Source organism: Talpa occidentalis, unplaced genomic scaffold (genome assembly GCF_014898055.3).
Source record: "Talpa occidentalis isolate TD23 unplaced genomic scaffold, MPIMG_talOcc4v2.1 talOcc4.3, whole genome shotgun sequence".
Taxonomy (NCBI): domain Eukaryota; kingdom Metazoa; phylum Chordata; class Mammalia; order Eulipotyphla; family Talpidae; genus Talpa; species Talpa occidentalis.
The window spans coordinates 93,511,413-93,533,397 of record NW_023603184.1 but is presented as its reverse complement, the minus strand read 5'-3'; the positions used below and the strand labels follow the sequence as shown (position 1 = coordinate 93,533,397).

General features: G+C 38.0%; 1 pseudogene; it reads left to right on the top strand.

Moving 5' to 3' along the window:
• The first annotated feature begins 4,778 nt into the window (after nucleotides 1-4,778).
• On the top strand, nucleotides 4,779-5,340 carry LOC119255139 (ubiquitin-conjugating enzyme E2 variant 1-like; annotated as a pseudogene).
• Nucleotides 5,341-21,985: the final 16,645 nt, after the last annotated feature.

Here is a 21,985-nt window from a genome sequence, read left to right as displayed (position 1 = left end):
CTCTATGGGGACTACACCTGAGGGGGTGGGGGAAGCAAATATTGTTTAAAAATGAACAATGAGGTAAAAAATAAAAAAAATTAATATTAAAAAAAAAGACAGACAAGTTCTGCTGTCCACATTCATCTCTTGGGTGGGTAGAGCAATGATGTGTCACCTTTCCTCCCCACTTCAGGGCCTACCACCCACCACAATTGCAAATCACTAAACTCAACTTTCAGGGAAACCTAGTAGTTTAAACTTCTGTGCATAGACAATACACTGTTGGAAAAATGTCTATGATTACCTGACAGTCTAGAAAGTGAGAAGATACTCCTGGTCCCTTTAATATTGCATTCTGGGAAAGTGTCTCACTTTCAATTTGGCAAATGACAAGGAGATCTCAACGGTCTTTAAAAGTCTCAAAAATAAATTCTCATAGCATTGTCACTGCTTATGAACCCTCATCTTGTCTTTTGCACTTTTAAGGGGACACCCGTTCAAAAGAACATGATGGTTACATTTTAACACTTTCTCACTTTTGGTCTCTAGCTGGTAAGTAAATTAAGGATATTAAATTCCCTCCATATGTTCAAAATTATGAGAAGTACATTCAAGATGGTAGCATTGATGAGCCTGTTCTCCTTCCTCCCTAACCCAGATGTTGAACTTGGGATGCTCACAACCCTCATTCATGTACCTACTCCTTGAGTTTCTCTCACTCCATGTGTGATCCCACAGCGATCTCTTACCCTTTCACATGCCCTTTGTGGTCCTGCATTGTCTATCTCAGCTCTAGTTCTATATCCAGGTTGTTAAGCTTTCTCTCAAATCTCATTAAAATGACACTTGATAATTGAACCACTTTTAGAAAGTCAACTCATTAAAAAGAGAGCGCTATTTTGTTCAAAACATACAATTTAATAGATGCACACCTACCACTGTTCAAGTCTGCTCTTTTTGGTGTAATGAAAATATTTAAGCACAGGCCTAATTTTAACTTTTGCACTAATAAAATTTTCTTTCAATTACCACTGCCTTTCTCTCATTCATTTAGTCTATGTGAAGTAAATATCTTTTTCCAGTTTCTCTGACTGAATCTTAGTCTTCTTGGTTAAATTTTCAACTTCTTATTCAAGCTTCTAAGTGATGACCATATCATGAGAGGCGATATACAACAATTCATTATACATCAAATAAAATTATCAATATTTATTTGTAAGCGATCTCTTACCTTATACAAGCCTCATCTAGTGGTTTTATCTAAACCAATCTTACCTAAACCAATTTTAGCTAAAAGGAAGACACAGTGACCAAGAGCAAGGCCAAGACCAAAGTCTTCATATGTTTCCAACTCATCACAACTCCACTGGGAAGAACAGGCATGGAGAGACCATGCAAAAGTATTTCTATAGTAACAGCAACAATAAAACAATAGGTTGGTAAAGTGAAATGTTTTAGGAACACTTGGAGTAGAACTTTAATTGATATGGCATGAATATTTCATGACTTCACCCAGCCAACATTTATTGAGTATCTATGAATAAAGGTGCAAGTGGCTTACATCTGCTGCCAAGAATATCACATTTTAGTGGAAAAAACTGACATTAAAAGTATCTAGGACCTTCTATGGCTGAGTGATAATCCCTTGCAGTGTGGGACAAAGGTTTGCATGTGATATCAACAGGTGTCACACATCATGCATACAGCACATACACTATTATCTGTTGAAGTCATGTCTTGACTGAATTATATGTTTGGAGAAAATCACTAGCATTCAGTATCCTCAGCATGCATGCATTCATTCACTGATTTATTCATTAATCCCAATCTTATTGAGACGCTACTAAATCCAAGATACTTTGCTTTTCCAAAAACTTTCTCCTTTTCTCTTGTGGCAAATTTACTTGTAATGTCTACTCTTATCCCACATGGTTCAACTAAAAGCCAATCAGTTTAAATTGATGTTGATCTCATTTCCTTTGCAAAGGATTGATTTATAAAGAATATAAACCCTAGCATTCACCAATGGAAATTGAAAGTCTAAGGAAGGGCTTCTGGGAAATGTTTGTTCAATCTTATAAAAAGAGACTGTAATAGTTTTTTGTGTCAACTTGACTAGGTTATAGCCTGCAATTATTTGTTTTGAAGTTATTTTGTAGGTATGGTTACCATCTACAATCAGCTGACTTTAGGAAGAGGAGGTTATAGTTCATTATCTGGGTGGGCTTCCAATCAGTTAAAAGGTCTAAAGACAAAAATTGATGTTTCCATAAAGGAGAAATTCTGTTGCAACCTTGCAGCATCAGGAGTCCTGCCAGGAGTCTCCAGTCTGTTGTCCTACAGATTTCATACTTGCCATCTTCCACAATCACATCAGCCAATTACTCAACATCTCTTTAGCTAGCTAGTGGTCTGTTTCTCAGACAACACTGACTGATACACTAGCCTTTTTGTTCAGTCTGGAAATTCATATGAAAGTGTAAAAACAAGGAAACAACCTGGGTCTCTGATAATGTGACTGAATTTTTGAGTTACCCCATCCTAGAGATCCCTTATTTGGAATTCCTTGTGATGAAAGAAAATGATTCCTTTTCTTCTTTAAGACATTTTGAGTTGGAGCATCTGTTACTTGACTCCAAAAGCAATCATACTAAATACTGAAACCACCAGAAAACAATTAGCACCATCTATAATCACAATTAGTCAACCACAGTGAGTTTAAGATGACATATTTGGGTCATTTTTCTTTCACATAACCCAGAACTTATTTTTGTTGGCTAGAAGGTCAGACTAAATGAGTTCATTTTTGAGTTTAGAAACTAATCATTATCTCTCTACAGCACTGATGTAAAGGTAGAAGAAGAGGTATGGCAGAGAGCTCTTCCCCTGTGGTGACAGACTGTTGCATTCTGTGGAAGAAAACCTAGAAAACATTATTTATATTCAGAGAATAATGAAACATTCATTGCTTTTGGAAATTATTGAGTAACTCTGTTCTTTATTTTACACTTTAGAGGCCTTACCAAGAAAGGATCATCTGCTTGTTCCTTATCTCAAACCTGGCAATTTTAGTTCTATTTTATATTTGGGATTACAGCTACAGTAAAGTTACAAACAGCTTTGATTCGTTCCCCCAGAATCTGTGTAGATGTGCCCAATATGCTTCCTAGCTTCTGCAGGGCACAGGTGCTGCTTGGGCAGTGTATACTGGAATGAAATAAACTCACTCAGAGGTTGAAGCTATGTGATCTAGTTGCTAAGATTTGGAATTTTGAGTCACCCACGTGGGAAAAGCAGGTATATGAGAGAATTAGTGGTAGACTCTTAAAAAAAGAGAAGCCTATGTTTCCACCATGGCATTATCTTCATAAGTTAGTCATTTTTTAAAAAATCTCAGTTACTTTGAATAACAAGTGCATAAAGTGCAAAGCAGTGGGTGGGAACCTGAGGAGTGACAGACTGTGATTTGCGGGGTTCTCTTTCCCTGGGACCCACTCAGTGTGCCGGAGGAACACTGCACTCGCACAGAATCTTAAAAACTGGGTTGATCTTTTATTGGGTTTGGTCTTAAATGAAAGTTTAATTTCCTCATTCTACAAGGAAGTATTTGTTTTAAAGAAATGCATAGTGGACTTTATAACACATGTTTAAACTGCTCTTATTGTCCCTTTCCGTCCAGAAATAAGATAGTAGCCACTGACGCTTACTGAGCACTTACCAAGTACTCAGTGTGCTGGTACTGAGGATACAGAGATAAAGAAAACATGATGATTTATGGTGTGACAGGACAATGTAGAAAAGTAAAAATGCTCCCTTGTGTAGTAAGTATTATTTGGTTAAACAAATGCATAAGGAAACATAACATTGTGGCCAAAGTCTCTTTTCCAGGCTGATCTGGGTCCTACCAGAAGCAAAGAGAGGTCACAGAGTTCATTTATACTCTACCAAGTGATGAGTCCTAGCAAAAATGCAAAACTGCCATGGCTCCTATAAACAGTCCTGATTTACAAATCACTTGGGAAAGAGGATCATTTGGCTTCTTTCTTGGTGGGTTTGTCTGATTTTACTCCCAAGATCTCCACCCCCTGCCCCATAATAAGGAAAACAACCTCATTAAAAGTTACTTGAAATAACTTATTTACCTACCTAGAAATTGACTTTCAGTGTCCTAAAAATGCACACATGTGACACTCAAGAATTTGTGGGATGCTCCAATACCATATTGGTGGGTGCATATGACTTCAAGTGTCACATGTACTTATAGGTGAATGTGGTTGCATAGATAAGCATGGGTGTTGATTTGAATTGCTCTACTCAATTGACTGACCCTAGTGGCTGACCATGATAGACTATATATCAAGTAGTATCTCTCCCTCTCTGCCTCTGATTGGCTCTGGCCAATGGACCCTGAAAACTGAGTAGCAGAAAGGAAGACATGACTGAGGTATTTACTTCCTGGACTTCCTCTGCTATGTTGCCTGCAGACAGCTTTCTGCAACTTATAGGGCTTTCTCTTTCCCATTTCCTATAATGTCCTTTGTCATTTTGGGTTCAGATGTGACAATAGCTCCTCTGATATTTCTCTCCTTGAGTAATGAAACATTCCCCTTACCTTGCCTGCACTTTGTAAACAGTCCCATTGTAAATAAACTCTCCTCTAATATGAGTGTGTCACTTGCTTTCTGTAGGAGTCTAGATGGAAACAGATATATTTAATAATATTTTATGTTCTGCAAGGTGACTTTATTTTTAATCTTTACAACAAAAGTAAATTTCTAGAAAATCACCATTTTATAATGAGAAAACTGAGACCAGTGTCAGTGCTGCAAGAGGGCAGCCCCTATGGGCTTATAGCTAAAGTCCCTCACAATTTTCAACTACTAGAAGAACTTAAAAAAAGCCAGAAAGGCGTGGGAGATGGCACAATTGGCTGGGGTCTAGGAAATGATGTTGACATGTCACTAACAAGATGGACATGTCAAGATAATTAGGCCTAACTAGATAATTAGGCCTCTAAGAACAATTTGTGAAAACTGAATATTCAGTCTTAAAATGGAATGTGGACCCAAATAGCTAGAAGCTACCTCCTTTGTAAGATTTGTAACAAAAATTAATATGGGTAGTAGTTTTAATGGAGTGGTGGAGCCAAGGTCCACATCAGTTCTAGCAAAATGACAGCATTCATATAGCACCGAAGTTATCCTACAAGAGCTTCCATGCCTAATAATGTCTAAAGAAAATATGAAACTCTTTCAGCTGCCAAAAGGACATTGTTATAGCAGTGGATCTGAAAGAAAAACCACAGACCCTCTCCTATCCCCTCCATTAGATTTAAGCAGTCTTCATTTTCCACAGTAGTATGTCTTCTAGATATATCTTATGCACCTCAAAGTATTGGAAAGGAAGCTCCCATTCAAAATAAATTTATCTTAAGATACTGTAAATGATACTATTTTTTGTCCATTTGAAATATATAAATTATGCTCTAACAAAAAAGGAAATTGAGACGAAGTCTGGATAGCTCACCTGGCCAGTCAGTAGGAGAAACAGAACTAGTCTTGTTTAGAGACTCTGAGCTGACCTTTCTGCACTGCATCAAGCCAGCACTACAAGTCACATTGCCTGATACCTGGTAAGGTGCAATTGAAACAACATTTTTTGGGTAAACTTGAGCAATGACAATACAATGTAATTTAGGTATTGTTTCAATGGAGGCTGAGATGTTGGCACCCAAGGAGTGGGAGAGAAATGTTCTAGAGTAGGCGAACTTCTCTGTTGTTGTGCATATGATGAGATATGGCTGGCGCTTACATGTGGTCTCCCATCTAACAGTGAGTTTACTATTCCTTCCTTGGGATCTCTCTGTAATCATGAGCCAGCATCAATCAGTGTCTCTATTTCTGTGTGTTTAGCTCTTCCTTTACATTGGCAGCTTCCTCAAGGCAGAACTCTATTTTTTCACTTGCTACTGTATCTCTAATTTTTTGCCTAGCTCTGGGCACACAGTATATGCTCAATAAATACTTGTTGACTGAATAAAAGAGCATCCGTCTTGTGTATCCATATACCATCATAATTATGAAATCTTGGAGCCACTTTCCCCTTCTTAATCTTTCTTAGCCTTTTATTCAGCCAGTGGCCATTTTATGCTGATTCTACTTTCAGAATCTTTTAGTAAAGATGTTGATTTATAATGATGCACACCTAGAATTTACATCCTGTAATGCTAAATTAATAAAAATATTTTTTAAAAGAATCCTAGAGGGAAAAAACGACTTCAATCAGAGGGTGATGGGCAAGCAGTGAAGGTTCTTTTTATAACAAAATGACAGAAATCTTTGCAATAGATAGAAGGACAGACAAGAAGGAAGGAGTACTGGAGGTAGAAATTACAAAGCACTTTAATCAGATTCTGAATAAAATGGAAAGGGGATGTGGCAACATAAAAACTAGGTTTTGGGACCAACTGTGAGTTGACATGAATGGATATTGGTAAGGTATGGAAAGAGGAATCAGAGAGTGAGATTGCTAGGCTGATCTTGAGGAAAAGCCTTTGATATCCAAGAAGACTTGGAGCTATTAATATCAGAAATTTTTACCAGCAGCATTGACTTGGGGGTCTTGGTGTTGCCTCAGAACTGGAGAATCAGATAGAGCAGATGTTCAGCTCTCTGAAAGGACTGTGAATGTACTCGTGGCCTTCCCAGAAGCCTTTTCTTCAAAATGAGACATGTATTGGATGTCTGCTCCAAATAGGAAACGTGATGCTTTAAGCAGTTTGTGCAGGTTGCACTTACAGTTCTATCTGGGTCACTGCAGAATTCCCTTCCTACTGCAATTATATGCTGATCGTTCAATTCCAAATCTGAGAGTAAATTAACATGGAGAATGGAGCATTGGAGACTCCTGGATTCCTTTTCTAGACTCTTAAGTACTTTATAGAACAATTCTAATTGCTCAATTTCTCTGCTGGAAACTCATCACTGGTTAAATGAATTCAGTAGCATTTACTTCAAAAATGATATTATGAAGCATAATTAATGAATATCTTATTTATAAATTCTTACAAAGAATTGCTTTACTTCAAACCTTCAGGATAAAACCAAATTGAACTTGAGTCTTTTTGTGTCAATGGCTTTCAAAGAAATAGTTTTTTTCTCCCTGTGGAGAGATCAGCATAAATTTTATTGAAATTTATCTAAACAAAGGAATGGAACATTTTCATCATTCCACAATAAAATGGAATTTTTCTAGGAAAGGAGGCACTTTTCTATTCAGTGTTCATTTTTCACTTGATTTTTACCTTCTCCCACGGCCTGTCAATTATCTAGGACTAGGAACACTTAGATTTAAGTGGTGAGCAGAGTTTATCCAGGGAGACAGAATCAGGGCGAAGTTGCATATTACATCCATCTTTAAATTTCTGCTCCCTTGGCTGCCCATGGCCTGTAACTATAGCTACATGGTCAAATATTGTTTTTTCACATCTAACTCCCTTGGGGGATGTGGGTAAATGCCAACAAACAAAATAGCTAGGATAATAGTTTTGAGAAATCTTTCCACATCTTAAAAACTCATTCATTGTATGTGAGAGATGACAAATCTATGTAGAAATCTTCTTTGGTGCCCATACAAAAATAATCCCATAGTTCTCTGTGGTATTTATTCATGTCCTGTTTTTGTTTTGTTTTGTATTGTTTTGTTTCAGGGTGAAACAAACTTAGATAAATTGCAACACCAGCCTATTAGTGTCAAAGTTACAGCAAAAAAAGAAGGTCAGTGAAGGTTGTGGTCAGTGGTTGTAGAAAACAGAAAGGGTTGTGAGTTCTGAAAATGGGAACTTGGTTTTGGCAGAAATTTGAAGAAGGTAAAGACGGCCACACTGCCTTCAATATCCTTTCCTTTGCCCTCCCTCTATACACCTGTTCTCTTCTTCATCTAAGCTCCATTCTCCACATGACTATGTAGGCCTCTGTCACTTAGATTTCAGTGGAAACTAAAGTTCCATTGCTAAAGTATTATTTGATGCTGTGGGGGTAACTATGATTTAGGTCTATACAGAGTCAATTTAGGGCACACTTGTGTACATTTAAAGGGGGGAAATAGCTTTGACCTAGTGAAGATGGATTGGGTAGAGATCCTTGCTAAAAGTGGGGTGAGACTTAAATGGTAAAATATTTAGAAACTGTAAAACTAGTAAAAAGTTTTGCCTTTGAACTCTTTAAATCCCAGGATGCAGAGTTGTATACCCTACTTTTTCTGAAGGTACAGAGCAATAGATTACTATAGCCGGGAGAAAAGTATCACACTTGTGGGCAGTACCAGTGGCCCTGTATCCAGCCCCAAGGCACTACATTTGATTTTCAGAACTAAACCAAATCCTTTCTGAGATTCAGAATCCACTTAATATTATTCATATCTAGTTTCCAGCTGGAACAAGATTCCAAAGTGCTAGAATTATCTCAAGAAAACTATATTTTGCAAATACTCAACCCAATTCTGTAGGTGCCAGAGGTTTGGGTGACTGTTATTAATAGTCCTGATACATTTAAAAACATCCACAATTTTGGTTTCTTGATAGAATTATAACTCCTTTTGATTTTTTTCATCTCTAGAACTTTTGAAAAGAATAATAGAGTGGAAATTATGCTATTTACATTCCATGAACTTATTCTGTCTGTAACTTATTGGCACATTTTGTAAGGGAAAATTGTTTGGTGGGGAGGGTGGCAGAATATATATGTAGCTATATAATTATCACACTGTGAACAATCATGGACTGAGAAAAACTGAAAAGAAAATAAGAAACAAAATTTCTGTTTTCACCTTATAGGACAAGTAAATATTGGATTTCTCACAGGAGGCCTATAAAGTATTTTATGAGCAATAAGTCCTTAATCTCTTAGAAGGCAACATGCTGTGTTGGAATAAGAATCAGAGAGCAGTTTTCCCTCTAACTAGCTCTGTAGTATTAAGCATGGCAAACACTTTTGGTTGTCTACCCAAATGCTATTCTCCCTGCTAATGACTTCTTTGGCTCATCAGCTCCTCCACAGGTTGACAAACCCTCACTCCCAGGGAGACTCAGTTGTTGCCAACCCCTGGGATGGAGTGCTTATTAGTCTGAACTGATCACAAGATACTTTTCTTGTGAGTTAGTGGTGACTATGTGATCTGTTCTGGCCAAGAAGACGAGAGGGGAAGTTATTGGGGTCTCTTCTAAAAAAACTCTTTGCACTTAAAAAAAGAACGTAAAAGGCACTCCATAACTAAGTGACCTAACCTAGTATCACCAAAGAAAGGCAAAGTGATATCACAAGTTTCCTGATGTGTTGTGATGTGAAATACATAATATCAGTTATGAACTAGTCTTGATAAAAATGTGTTGCTTGAATATATTCATGAGGAAGCAGTCAAATCCAGATCATGGAATGTTTTATTAGACAACTGGCCTGGTCTGTCTGAGAGGGTCACTATAATAGAAAGTATTTCAAGAAAAGGGAGTGAATGCTTTAGAGTATAGGATATCAAAGACTCAAGATTATTGATTGAATCTTGAATAAAAGGTAGAAAATACTTCTCTGAAAGATACTTTCAAGACAAATGAGGAAATATGAATATGTATTATATTTTAGATAAGACTTTTATAAATTAAGTTTCTGGCATATAGTATAACTTTACTGTTAGGAAAATGAGTCATGCTGAAGGATCTAGTGGTGAACTTTCATGAAATCTACAACACACTTAGAAATGACTCAAGATAATAATGAATGAAAGACAACATAGGGTCTCCCCAGTGGCGCAGCGGTTGAGTGCTGGGTTGTGAAGCTACCCGCAGCCTCTGCAGTGCCGGTTCACTCCCCGGCCACCGGCGAGGGTCCCACAAGGCATGCAGACCTCTCCTGCTGCCCTCTGCTCCCCTCAGCAGTGTACTTCGTCCGTCTGCCTGTTCTGCTCCCTGCTCTGGCTCTGGTGAATTCTCACCCTCCCACACTTCTGACTGTACCCAGTGCTTGTATAAATAAAGCAATAAATCTTTAAAAAAAAAAAAGGAAGACAACATAAATGGTAAAGTTAAGATTAGTAGGCCACAGACAATAACGGTATCACCTGAGAACTTGCTAGAAATGCAGACTCTCAGGTACCACCTCAAAACTATTGAATAAGAATCTGAATTTTAACAGTCTCCAGGTGATCCTGATGTACATGAAATCTTAAGAAGCACTTTTGTAGGGCATGTAGTATGATTGAACAGCTATACTAGTCTAAGTATATGAACGAATGCATGAGCCTGGTATGTACAGAAAGAATAAACCAGATGTGCAGAGAGAAACAGAGATGCAAAGTCACAAAGGTCTAGACAACTAGTGATCGTATTCCAGTTACTAGTGTTGCATAGTGATATAAAGCAACAACAATTTTATTATGTCTCACATTTCTGGAGTTAGCTCAGTGTTTCTCCTGGGAGTCTCTCATGTGGTTGCAGTCAGACAGTATCCTTGGAATCATCTGGAAAAATTCCTTACTCAAATGTCTACTTTCTGGGCTGGGAAGAGTCAAACATCTGGCCATAGAAACAGATGGGGCTCCTTGGGCATTTATTTCTGTCTCTATGTAGCTTTTCTAGGTGGTTCCTCCTGCATGGCAGTTTCAGTACAGTTGGACTTCTTATGCTGATGGTCAGAGTTAAAGGTGCAAATTCCAGGAGAAAGAGCTATATGGAAACTGTAACATCTTTCATGATCTAACTTTGCTTTGCAAGTCACTGAGTACTCTTCCATTATGGCCCACTAGTCATTGAGGTAGTCACATGTTTCAAAAGAAGGGGACATAAACTCCAGTTCCTGGTGTAGGACTGACATGGTCCAGAAAGAACATATAAATGTATAATATTGTTGTAATCATTTAGGAAAAATACAGTTTGTCTCAGTGAATAATGTCAATTCTGGACTATCAAGTAATGAGATTGAACTATACCTTCTTCCCTTGTATTTATAAGAAACCATGTATCATTGCAGAAAACTCACCTTTTCATATTGTGAGTATGATAGGGTGGCTTTCTGTTACTAACAATCAAAACAGCCTCAACTAATGGACGTAAGTAATGATTTCAGACATTCTTCTGTACACTTGGCATCTGTCTTCAAAATGAATCCATTTCAGTCCTTATCTTATTCTAACAAGTCATGATTAGATTGCTGGGAAGCACACATAATGTCTTTGACTGATACCCAGAAAAAATAAGTGTAATGTGATTGCCTGTTGGTAGGACCCTTGCTATAGCAAGCCTACTAGCAAGACTGCTCAGGGTCACTGTCACGTACTCAGCAGCCAGCACTATTATCGATTCTGTGGTTAACAATCCTCTGTGGCAAACCTATTCAGCAGTGTTTTTCCAGTGTGGTTCAGGAATTGCATGTATCCAAATGACATGGGGCAGCTTATTAAAATTCATATTACCAGAGTCGGTCAGAGTCTCTAGTGTATGGAACCCAGAGGCCTGCATTCTAACAGCTCTTTTTATGAAGCATTTCCTGAAATCTGTGCTTCTCAAATTCAATGTGTCATTGGGATAGGGCATGAGATTTGGTATTTTAAGGTGCTTCCCAGTGATGCTGATGCTGTTGGTCAGCAGATCACACTTTAAGGAATAAAACAAGAGCTCAGGGTGTGGTCCCTGTATCAGAAGCCTCTGCCTCACCTGGGAACTTGTCAGAAATGCAAATTCTTAGGCTCCACTAAGTGACTATGAGGGTGGGACTCAGCAATCATTGTTTTAAGCTCTCCAGGTGACTCTGATGCAAGTTGAGTTTGGGAAGCAGAGTGGTTCCCAAACCTAGCTGACTGTCAATCAACTGAGGTGAGATTGAGTGAGCCTCCTTTGGGTTTTTAGACCCACTCAGGGGATTCTAGCTGAATAGGCCTGGGCTGGCTTGAGAGTCCCTGAAGTCAGCCATGGTAGAGAAACACTGGTTTAGAGGGAATAGCAAGGCAATGATCCTGGAATGGCTAATGAAGGCTGGGAGAGGAAGTGAGAGGAAGGAAAAAAGGAATATTGAAAATTCACAAACTGTGGGCTAGGGTTTCTAAATAATGTCATTTAATTCTCCATAGCAAGTACTTACATGACAACTAATACTTGATAAACCAAAGACTAACGATAAATATTGATAAATTGTCAGAAATCTTTAAATCTTCTTTAAATCTTTCAGTCTGACCCTGAGCTTTAAATCGTCTCCATTTAATCTGTAAATAAAAAGGAAACCTTTGAAAGGTGGCTGAAGGGAGCTTGGAGATCATGAAAAGGGTGGCTCATGGGCAGTGGAGTACTTAATTAATGGTGTCCATGTCAATTTCCCCACCTATTTTGTGGCAATGTGGAAAGATCCATGTTATCATTTGTTTATTTTCTCAACAAGCATTTCTTGAGCCTCAACACATACTAGATACTACATTAGCTGATGAGGGTAAATACAGTAGTGAAAGATAATGTCTTCAGGGAAGTTAATCTTATTCATCTTCGTTTCTTAGTACCTACTAAAGCAGATGTCACACAATAAACACTATAATTATTGTTTTATGTATTACTGGTGGATAGATAATCTAGGATGAACTATAGAGTTAGTCATAGCTGAGCTATTGAGTCAATGTATTAGTCAGGGTCTAATTACATAAAGCTCTAAATTCTGTTCCTATTCCTTTTTATTGGGGTAAGGGGCATATTGATGATAATTATTAATATAACCAGCAGCCTAAGAAAGGGAATTTGTTACTTAACAGCCATGAGGAAAGTCTTCTAGGAAGAAAGTTGAAGTAAATTCAACTGAATTGCTATTAAGTGAATCTTGAGGATCAAGTAAAATGTCATTGATTGGAGTTTTCTTTTTGCCTCTAGTTATGTGGATAATAGAGATTGCTGAACATCATTCAAGTGTTGCCTTCAAATAAACTTTCCTGAAATTCTTTTTTGGCAAGTTTTTAATTGTTTCTTGAATGAAATTAGACAGTGTAATCAATAACTTAAAATAAATATATAATTAGAAATCATAAGAAAATAAACTATTAATATATATTTGAGTTGTAAAATAATCTCTGAAAGACTATTTTTGCCTTACTAACATTATAAATGGAGTGCCTAAAAAATACTGCAGGTGACAAAAATTACATTGTCAGTTAATATTTGTTGAGGTGGGTCATTTATAGTACTATGATTCTCATTTGGAAGTGATAATGATATTCCAGGTTGATGTTTTTAAGTTTTACTCCATTTCCCCTTCAGGAAGGACTTGAAAAACTGTATTGCTATTGTTTAGGTTCAAGTATATTAAGAGGCAAATTATTAGACATCTAAAAAAATCTTTGCAGCATTTGCTTATATGCTATGGCTAATAACCATTCTCTACATTACATAGTTATTTATAAAATCTTTCACATGCAAAGTCTACATTCAGGTGAGGGACAGTAACAGAAAAGTTTACATTCAGGTGAGGAAAGATGGAATTTACAGTCATTTGACATGTACGATCCCTATTAAATAGCTAAGAGATCATCAGACAGAACCAGTAATGTTCTCAGAACCACTCAGTTAATAAGCATCAGCCTAACCTGACTCTCGCATGAGACTGTCTTCCCAATATAACAAAGGACAAATTCCTCAGAAAGAGAATTTGCTACATTTGAACAAGATATTTAAGAAGATTATGGTAGTCTCTATGATTCACACCAGACTAGATTCTAATATACCTGGCGTAGACCTTATGATCCAATGTTTTAGGGTCTCCCTGTTCCTGAAAATTAAAAATCTGATAAAGATCAGACATTGGGATTGTTTGCCAAGATCATCATCTAATGTGAAACCTGTCCCGACCTTCCTGGGGTTTCCCAGTGAATGTTCTGTTCATGCAACACCTATAGGTAGGTTTTTCTCATTAAAATGTAACCTGAGAGCAAGATGGTATATTCTTCATCCCAGCATCCCTGACCATTGGGCTATAAATCAACAGTTTTTTTTTTGCAGAGGGTCTTTAATTATTAACAAGCTCAATCTTCTGGTGACAGGCTAACAAGTTTTTCAAACAAATTTATTGAGTACCTAATATATTCCAGGAAGTGTGTAAGGCACAAAAGAAAAACCATCAATGGAAAAAAACCAACAAACAAAAAAATGTTCCAGGGCTTCTCTGCTGTAGAGCTGCAGGGGCACTGACCACACCAGAAATCCATGTGCCCGGTGCAGCCTGGAGTTGTGCTAGCGGTGGGAGCCCCGATGAGCCCCTTAGCTCAAACTCCCACAAATCATATGATTTTATGGACCAAAGTAAATAACCATGTTATGCCTATCTATGCAACTCGAAGGCTGAGCATGGATGGATATTATCCCATCCATGTTTAGACTCAGAATCATAATTTAGAATCTGATTTTATAAAGTGCAGTAGAAAATTTAGTGAAAGCACAGGGACAGGACAGGAGGATGTGTCCTTTCAAAAGAATCATATTCAACTCCTCCCCTCCCCACCAAACACTAAAACAAGAGAGGATAACTTTGTAGCTTGGTAAGATTCTGTACTTGCAGCTATCTGGGTGTATTTCCCCCATCTCTATGCTGCTCTAGAAACGGGGAGACACAACATCCAGGCCAGTCCACGGCGATGAGAGCTGGATGCCAGAGATTTCTGTGCCTTTGCTTACCTCCCAATAATCCTTCTTTAAATTGTCTTAAACAACACCATTGGAGGTTTCTAGATGATCCATATATTTGTGCTTTCAAAACAAACATTTTATCTCCCTGACTCACAAGCAGAGGAGAAAAAAAACTCACCCAAACAAACCCCTACATATTTGAAATAATCCACAAGGAAAGCCTGCATTGGAAATCATATTGCCATATAATTATCCTGTTTACAATCTCTCGTACATCTTTTCTCATAGAAAAATGCAGATTTGGAAACAAAGCAAGAGAAAGATGCCAGAAAACTCTGGCAAGGCTCTGACCACCGCCTGCTTAGGAATGGCCATGGAGGGAGAGAAATGTGTTTGCAATTAGGACTGCCCAGAGCAGGTCCGATTACATCTGCACGCAGCCAAGCTGAAGAGATTTCCAGAGTGAACTTGTCGTGTGGGCCTAAGTGGATAAAAGGCAACTTAGGCTGGAGCCATTACAAGAAAATAAATGGGGCCTCCCACCTTCCACTCTCTGGTTACCCTTTCTGGGCCCTACCTCTTGAATGAAGAGGAACAAAATCACCATCGTTTTCAGTCTCCTTATGGTATAGTTTGCAGGTTTTCATGCATTTTTCAGCTCTAGACAAAAAAAGAGAGATAAAATGAGTGTTGTGAAGTGGCTTCCCTGCTGGCTGTGATTTACAGAATGGCCAGGGGATGTTAAAGAGATCCCAGCACGAGACTGAAACAGCCAAAGGCTGATCACTGCGCGCTCAGCTTCAAGGAGCGGGGTCCCTGTGCAGCTCCCAGACACTAAAGCACCACCCCTGACTCTCCAAACCCACATTGATCTGGTGGGACAATTAGTTTAGCCCACGCTCAAAGGTAAAGCAAGGTGTTCTCTGTGAAGATGAAAAGCTGTTAGGGTTTCTCTCTCTTGTCAGTTTTCTAACACGAAAATGCTGGCCCAAACTGCTGCCACTCCCTCAATTAAGGCACAAAAGCACAAAACAAAACTTTGAGTTCTCATTGTGGCCTGAAATACATGTTGGGTTTTGGCTTTTGGCTTCAGTGTGTGTGCGTGTGTGTGTGTGTGTGTGTGTGCGTGTTAAGTCCTACGCAGGTCAGTTCTACATTGTTCCTCAGGCAGAAGAGATGGTCATTCAGAAATTTACCCCCATTTACTGACTATCCCTTTGCTCATAGACTTTTCAAATGAATCTATGTTATTGCTTTTTGAGCCTTTTAAAGCAGATGTTGTAATAATACCACTTCATGTGAAATCTTAGGGACCAAAGGCCTTTTAAGATATATGTATATGTGTATATAAAAAATATATATATATATTTTTTAAAGATTTATTTATGCATACAAGAGCTGGTGTGCTGGCCAGAGGTGTGGAGGGTGAGAGGATACACCAGAGACAGAGTGGGGGGAACAGGTGGGTCTACTGAAATACACCGCTGATGAGAGCAGCAGGAGAGACAGGAGAGGTCTGCTGCGCCATGTGGGTCACCTCTTTGGCTGGGGATTGAACTTGTGCTGCAGTAGTTGTGGACAGCATCATAATGCTGACATTAACCCCTTGCACCACCAGGGAGGTCCTTAAGATATATTAATAGTAATTTCACAGGCACATGTGCTAAGATCTCTTCTGCCAACCACTCCTGTCCACGCAAAGATGAAGAAATTAAGACAGCAATTTTAAAAGGGTTAGCACTTTTCTCATATTCTACCTTTTATTGTCAATTTATCACAATTGGTTCTTCACTGAGCAGAACCTCTATTTTAGTTTCTGTACTGCATTTTGAGAAATGATTTTTTTTTTCAGTCAGATCATATTTATAAATGGTGTCTTTGAAAGGGCACCCAGAGAGCACAGAAACCAAACTGGGATATTTAAGAGTAAGGAAACGTTATTTACAATGATTCTGGTACAGTAGCAATAAACTGGTACTGTCCTAGGTAAAGGAGTTTATATGTTCTCCTTATTCTTAACTGTTTTTCTAAATTTGTAGGTGTCTAGTCAACAGGACTCTGTGGATTGCAAGATTCTATTTTTTTACACAGCCTTATCCTCCCCCTCCATTCCCCATAGGACATGGTTGCCTAGAGCCTTTGTCCAAACCTGTAAGATGGCCATGATCATCAGGGGTCCTGGGAATTGGGACCTGGATCTCTGTATTTTCTCTCATAGTTTCCATGGTGGTCTGGAAAAAGTATCCTGGACAGTCTAGAAAAAATATTAAGAAGTTGATGTTGAGGAGTCTTATTATATAACCATTAGAAAAGGGACATTTAGAACATTTACAACCCAGTGTGTAGCAAACACCCCTTGTAAGTCACCTTCTGCTTTCTGGATCTTCCATGAGTCAATCTTGGATAAGAACCCCAAGAGCTATGGACTAATCTAGACTTCCCAATTAGTTACCAAGGTCCTTAATTTCTGGTGGCCTACTCTTAAGAAGTGGACAGCAAGCTTGATCTGCAGGCCCGCTGGCTCGGATGCCATGGTCTTGCTGCTCTCTGGATGTTTGGTCTCTGTCCCCCTTTTCATTTGAATTGCCAACACAAATCCTCTTCCTTTATACCTAAATATGTGGCAATTTGTCTCTCAAAATCTGTTGTTTAACGGAATTATTTTTGACTCTTGCATAAAAATTCACTATTGCAGCAGTGTTGTTTTTGCCTGGAATCCATATTAAAATGCTTTCTTGAGTTATTTATTCATATACCATGGGCTTAAAAATTGTCTTCTCTGGTCAATTGCCACCCCTGCCCCCCCCAATACCCCTGATCAAAAATAACTTTTTATTTCAAGACTTTATGCCCTCAGTTAGCCCTTTTTCATGTTTTCTCAAATGAAATGGTCTTCAAGACCTTATATCTTGATTTTGGCAGACATATTTTGCTGATGGAGTGAGAATTCCCAGTTGTCTAGCTGAAGGACAGGGGATTACTGTGCCCTTCTATATTTCTTCAGTGCTGTTAGAGCAACGCCAGTAATAAATGAAGAATACTGCCTCTAACTGCCTCTTGCTGACAATTTTCAGGGACTGATTAAATATTTGCATGATGTGGCCAGAATTCTGAATAATGCCTGAGAGGTCAGTGGAGAGCAACCCAACCCGCTCCCTTCTTTCCTGTGACTGACAAAAAGACATTGGATGTTAAGTTCAGTAACACTGTAATACAAAGATACAATCTCTTCTCTAAGAATGCTTTGCTATCTATTTAAAATGTAAGCACACTTATATAAAATAATGTCATGGTGGGCTGATGCTTTTCCCATCATTACTTCCTTCTCTTTTGCCATGAATTAATTTCCAATGAAGATTCAAAAACCAAAATATTTTCAACTCCATTGTCAGGGGTAGTCTGGATATCTGATCCAGCTCTTAGAGCAATGGTAAAGAAAGAATAGGTGGTCTCTGGGAATGGCAGCAGAGGTGTGAGGAAACGTGGTAGGTCCAGTTTTCTTTGATGTTATGCATCATTGCTTGTTATGACAACACATCATTTGGTTGATATTGTGGGGAGTGAGGTGTTCCACATAAATGTTTTCCAGATAACTGGAGCTGGCTCTTTTTCATGCCGACACCTTTATATTTTAAGTGGATGAAAATCTCTCTAAAATGTACAACAGTTTCTGACCTTCTTAAACAAAGCAAAGAATGTACAAGGATTATTTTTATTTTTGATCCTGGGATGTCTAATTGTCAACCCTAGAGCAGGATGGTTTTTTTTTTTTTAAGTTTTTGTTATTTATAATTTATACCCTACTTACTCCTAAGAAGAATTCAATAATAAAATACAATAAAATTGCACACAATGGGCCAGATTAAGCTCTCTGATAAGTGTTTAGAGTGGAGATCTATTTTATAGTGAAGCAGATGCATCTGCTTTCAACACCAGGTAGCAAAAAGAACATCTTATTTTAAAAAATCAAAGACTTTGACTTATTTATCCCCCCCCAGTTAAAGTTCTATCTCATATTACCATAGAGGTACCTAGAAGGAAAGTCTGCTACAGCAGAAATAATCTACAGTTTGTTTTATTAGGAACCAGTGTCAATCACTACATACTCTCCCCATTAATAACAGGTCACATTCCCAGAATTTTCTCTCTCTTGTCACTTACAGTATATCCCATCTTCTCTCCACCCAAACCCCTCATTTATCTTCCTCATGGTCTCCAAAACCTTTTATTCTATTACTTTTCCTATGATCACATCCATTCCCCTACCTTCTCTGAAAGGAGAACTTTCTTTGTCCTGTTTTATTTATGGTATATATATATATGTGTGTGTGTGTGTGTGTGTGTGTGTGTATATTTCTCTGGGGTGTGTGTGTGTGTGTATGTGTGTGTGTATGCTCTCTGGATCCAGATATACATATTGTTCTCCCAATATTTTATTCCATCTACAAACTATATAACTAAATCCATTCTTGTTTCTAATTAATCAGAGGACTAAAGACAAACTATTTGAAGAGATTAGGTTTAGTAGATTAAAGGATTACGTTAGTGGTTTTTGTCAAGTTAACGGGTCAGAATTCACAAAGGAAAGTATTGCTGCTATTTAATGAGTTTTAGGTTTATTTAGTAGTCTAACAAAAAATTAATTGCTGATAGCTCTAAATATCTGAGAGATAATATTAGTACCACAGGTATGTATAGTAATAAAGGGCTGGACTATGAGCAATTGTTTTCAGAAACAATGAAAACAATGATAAAATAACAACAAAAAAAAGAGATGGAGATTCATCCATGGGTAGTTAAGCAAAAAAAAAAGGGGGGCATTGCTTATTTATAGTTGTGGGGGGAATTACTCATTCATAGTTGCTCAGACTTCTCACTGGAGATTATGATCCATATTGGTTTGGTTCTCTTCATGTGAGCCACTCTCCTGTTTGTCTTTGAGTGACTCTAAAATTAAGTTTTCTAGTTCGGTTATGACTATTTAATGCTTCTTACTAAGAACAACTTGCTTGAAATGGCCCATACATAAAGTCACATACTTATGGGAAAGACATCTAGCTTGACTTGAACTTTGTGTCAAGAATATTTTCAAATTTGTGTGTTATAACTTCAGAAAACTCCATGAGGATTGTGAATGCTTGCACAGGTCTACATCATCTAGGTCGGTGGGTCTGCCCATCTTTTTGTGAGGCAGGCATCTCCCAGCTCAGTGCTTGGATTCTGAATAGTTGAAAACACTTTAAGGACATAAAGTATATTTTTCAGGAACAGACTGGAGAATCCTCATCTAGGACATATTTATACATACAATACTTTATTATTTACTTTATTATTTACTCCACAGTGGCTAGTTGAAAAGCAAGGCACTCTATAAATTTGAATAGTGTGTGTGGTAGCACAGAATTGGGTGGGAGGGCAGTAGTAAGAGGGGTGACTCTCCCCTATACATCAGTACTGCCAACATTCATTACATTAAATCAGTCAAACATCTGCACCTTCTTCCAGATGATGATTTTATACCTATTAATACAGCTGATGTAATTGCTTGAGCAAAGTCTTTAGAACCAGGTTATCATTTTATTATTGTTTTATTTGATGCTAGTGCCATTGATTGATGAATACTAATAACATTAATCAAATATTTTGCTCTGTGTTAGCTCAGAGGTTATAAAGATGAAAAAAGTAGGTCTTCGCTGTCAATTTTATGTTAGTCTCACAAGAAGTTATATGGCCAAGCACACATTAAAACACAGGAAGATAGGGGGGAATTGTATGGGATCTATAACCAAGATGAAAATGTGCAAAAATGTGCAAAAATGTGCAAAAATTGTGCAAAAATGAAAAATGATGTAAAAATATATTAATTAATTAAAAAATAGGAAGAAAATTGCTATAAAGGGCAGTTAGCATTTGCAAGATCCCAGACAACTTACCTCTTCTCTCTGAATTGTGGGCTAGGTAAACAGATAAAAGGGGGCAGTTAAGATCAAAAATAACCTGTTTTACTAGTATTGATTGGATATGGTACAAACCTACGGCTAGTAGACATTACTTCTTCTGAATGGACTTTGCCTGGAAGAAGGCAGAGCAGAGGCTCTGGTTAGAGGAGACAAGGCCTAGGAAGCAAAAAGGAACAAATGGGCTGTTTGTGAACAGTTGGGTCCAGGAGCATCAAAGGCGCAGGGAGGAGTGTGGACTGTCTTCAATCAGATTTCTTGCTCCTCTTTCCATGGGAGTAGAGGAAGGAATGGAAACAGACCTCTGGCACTATTCTCTCCAGGGTTTTAAAATTTTCCCTTGAATTTTTTTTGATGATTGCCTATAGTACTCAACTGATCAGGTAGGAAGGAAGGTGGGGTAAGGAAGCTGGTGACAGGAAATACAAATGCAGGAGAGAGTTCTTGCAAGTATTTTCCAGCTGATGCTTATTGGGTCTTGGAAGAGCAGTTGTAGAACTAAGTGGGTCTCAATACACTTTCTATATAAGAAGCTACATAAGTCCTAGACCCCCAGTTGTATGACAAATAGGAAGCATTTGTTTATCTATACCCTCAATGGATGTTGCTCTGCATCTGTGCTGTCAAATAAAGAAAACATGCATGCTATTATTATAGCCATGACTCTGGGAACTGATCACACATTTATGCACACACAGTGTGATGCCTGGCTCCTTTGTGGGGAACCCACATGATCCTTTTGTGATAACTCTGTAAAGAATTTTCTTTTAAAGAATGAAGTCCTTTATATGTAATTTCAGTTTGAAATGCAGTAATTTATGCAAAAAGGCTTTCGCATATGTGATAGCTGTTGCTCCAAAATAAGTAACAGATGTGTAGACCTCCATTGAAACACAAATATGTGCCAGGCATTCTTTAAATATGAAAATTTGCCATTATAAGAGATGTGGCAGGAATATAGCCTTTTATGTCTAGGTTTATTTAGTCATGAGCAAAATGTGATTGAGAAAGCCCCAGTCAACATCTCAGTTCAAGTTTGAAAGGCAGTGGTCCAGGCTGTATTTTGGAAAATGTCAACTGTGAGCTCTGAGGCAAACATTCTAGAAACAAATGATGATGCAAAATGTTAAATAAAGTACTGGCCCAGATGTCTGTGCCCCATTTCTGACTTCTTGGCCACTGAAATGCTTAGCAGACTTAGAAACTCAGACTGCCCATGTGATGGTCTTCAATGTATATTCCCAGACTTAACTAACTAGTTCATTGGCAAAAACAAACATAACTGGTATTAGAATCAGATCTTGAAACAGACTAATCTTAGAGGTAGGACTATTAGAGACAGGATCATTAGAGATGTTTAATGCAAACCTATTCAATATCCTAGAAACATGAATTTAGTGTATCT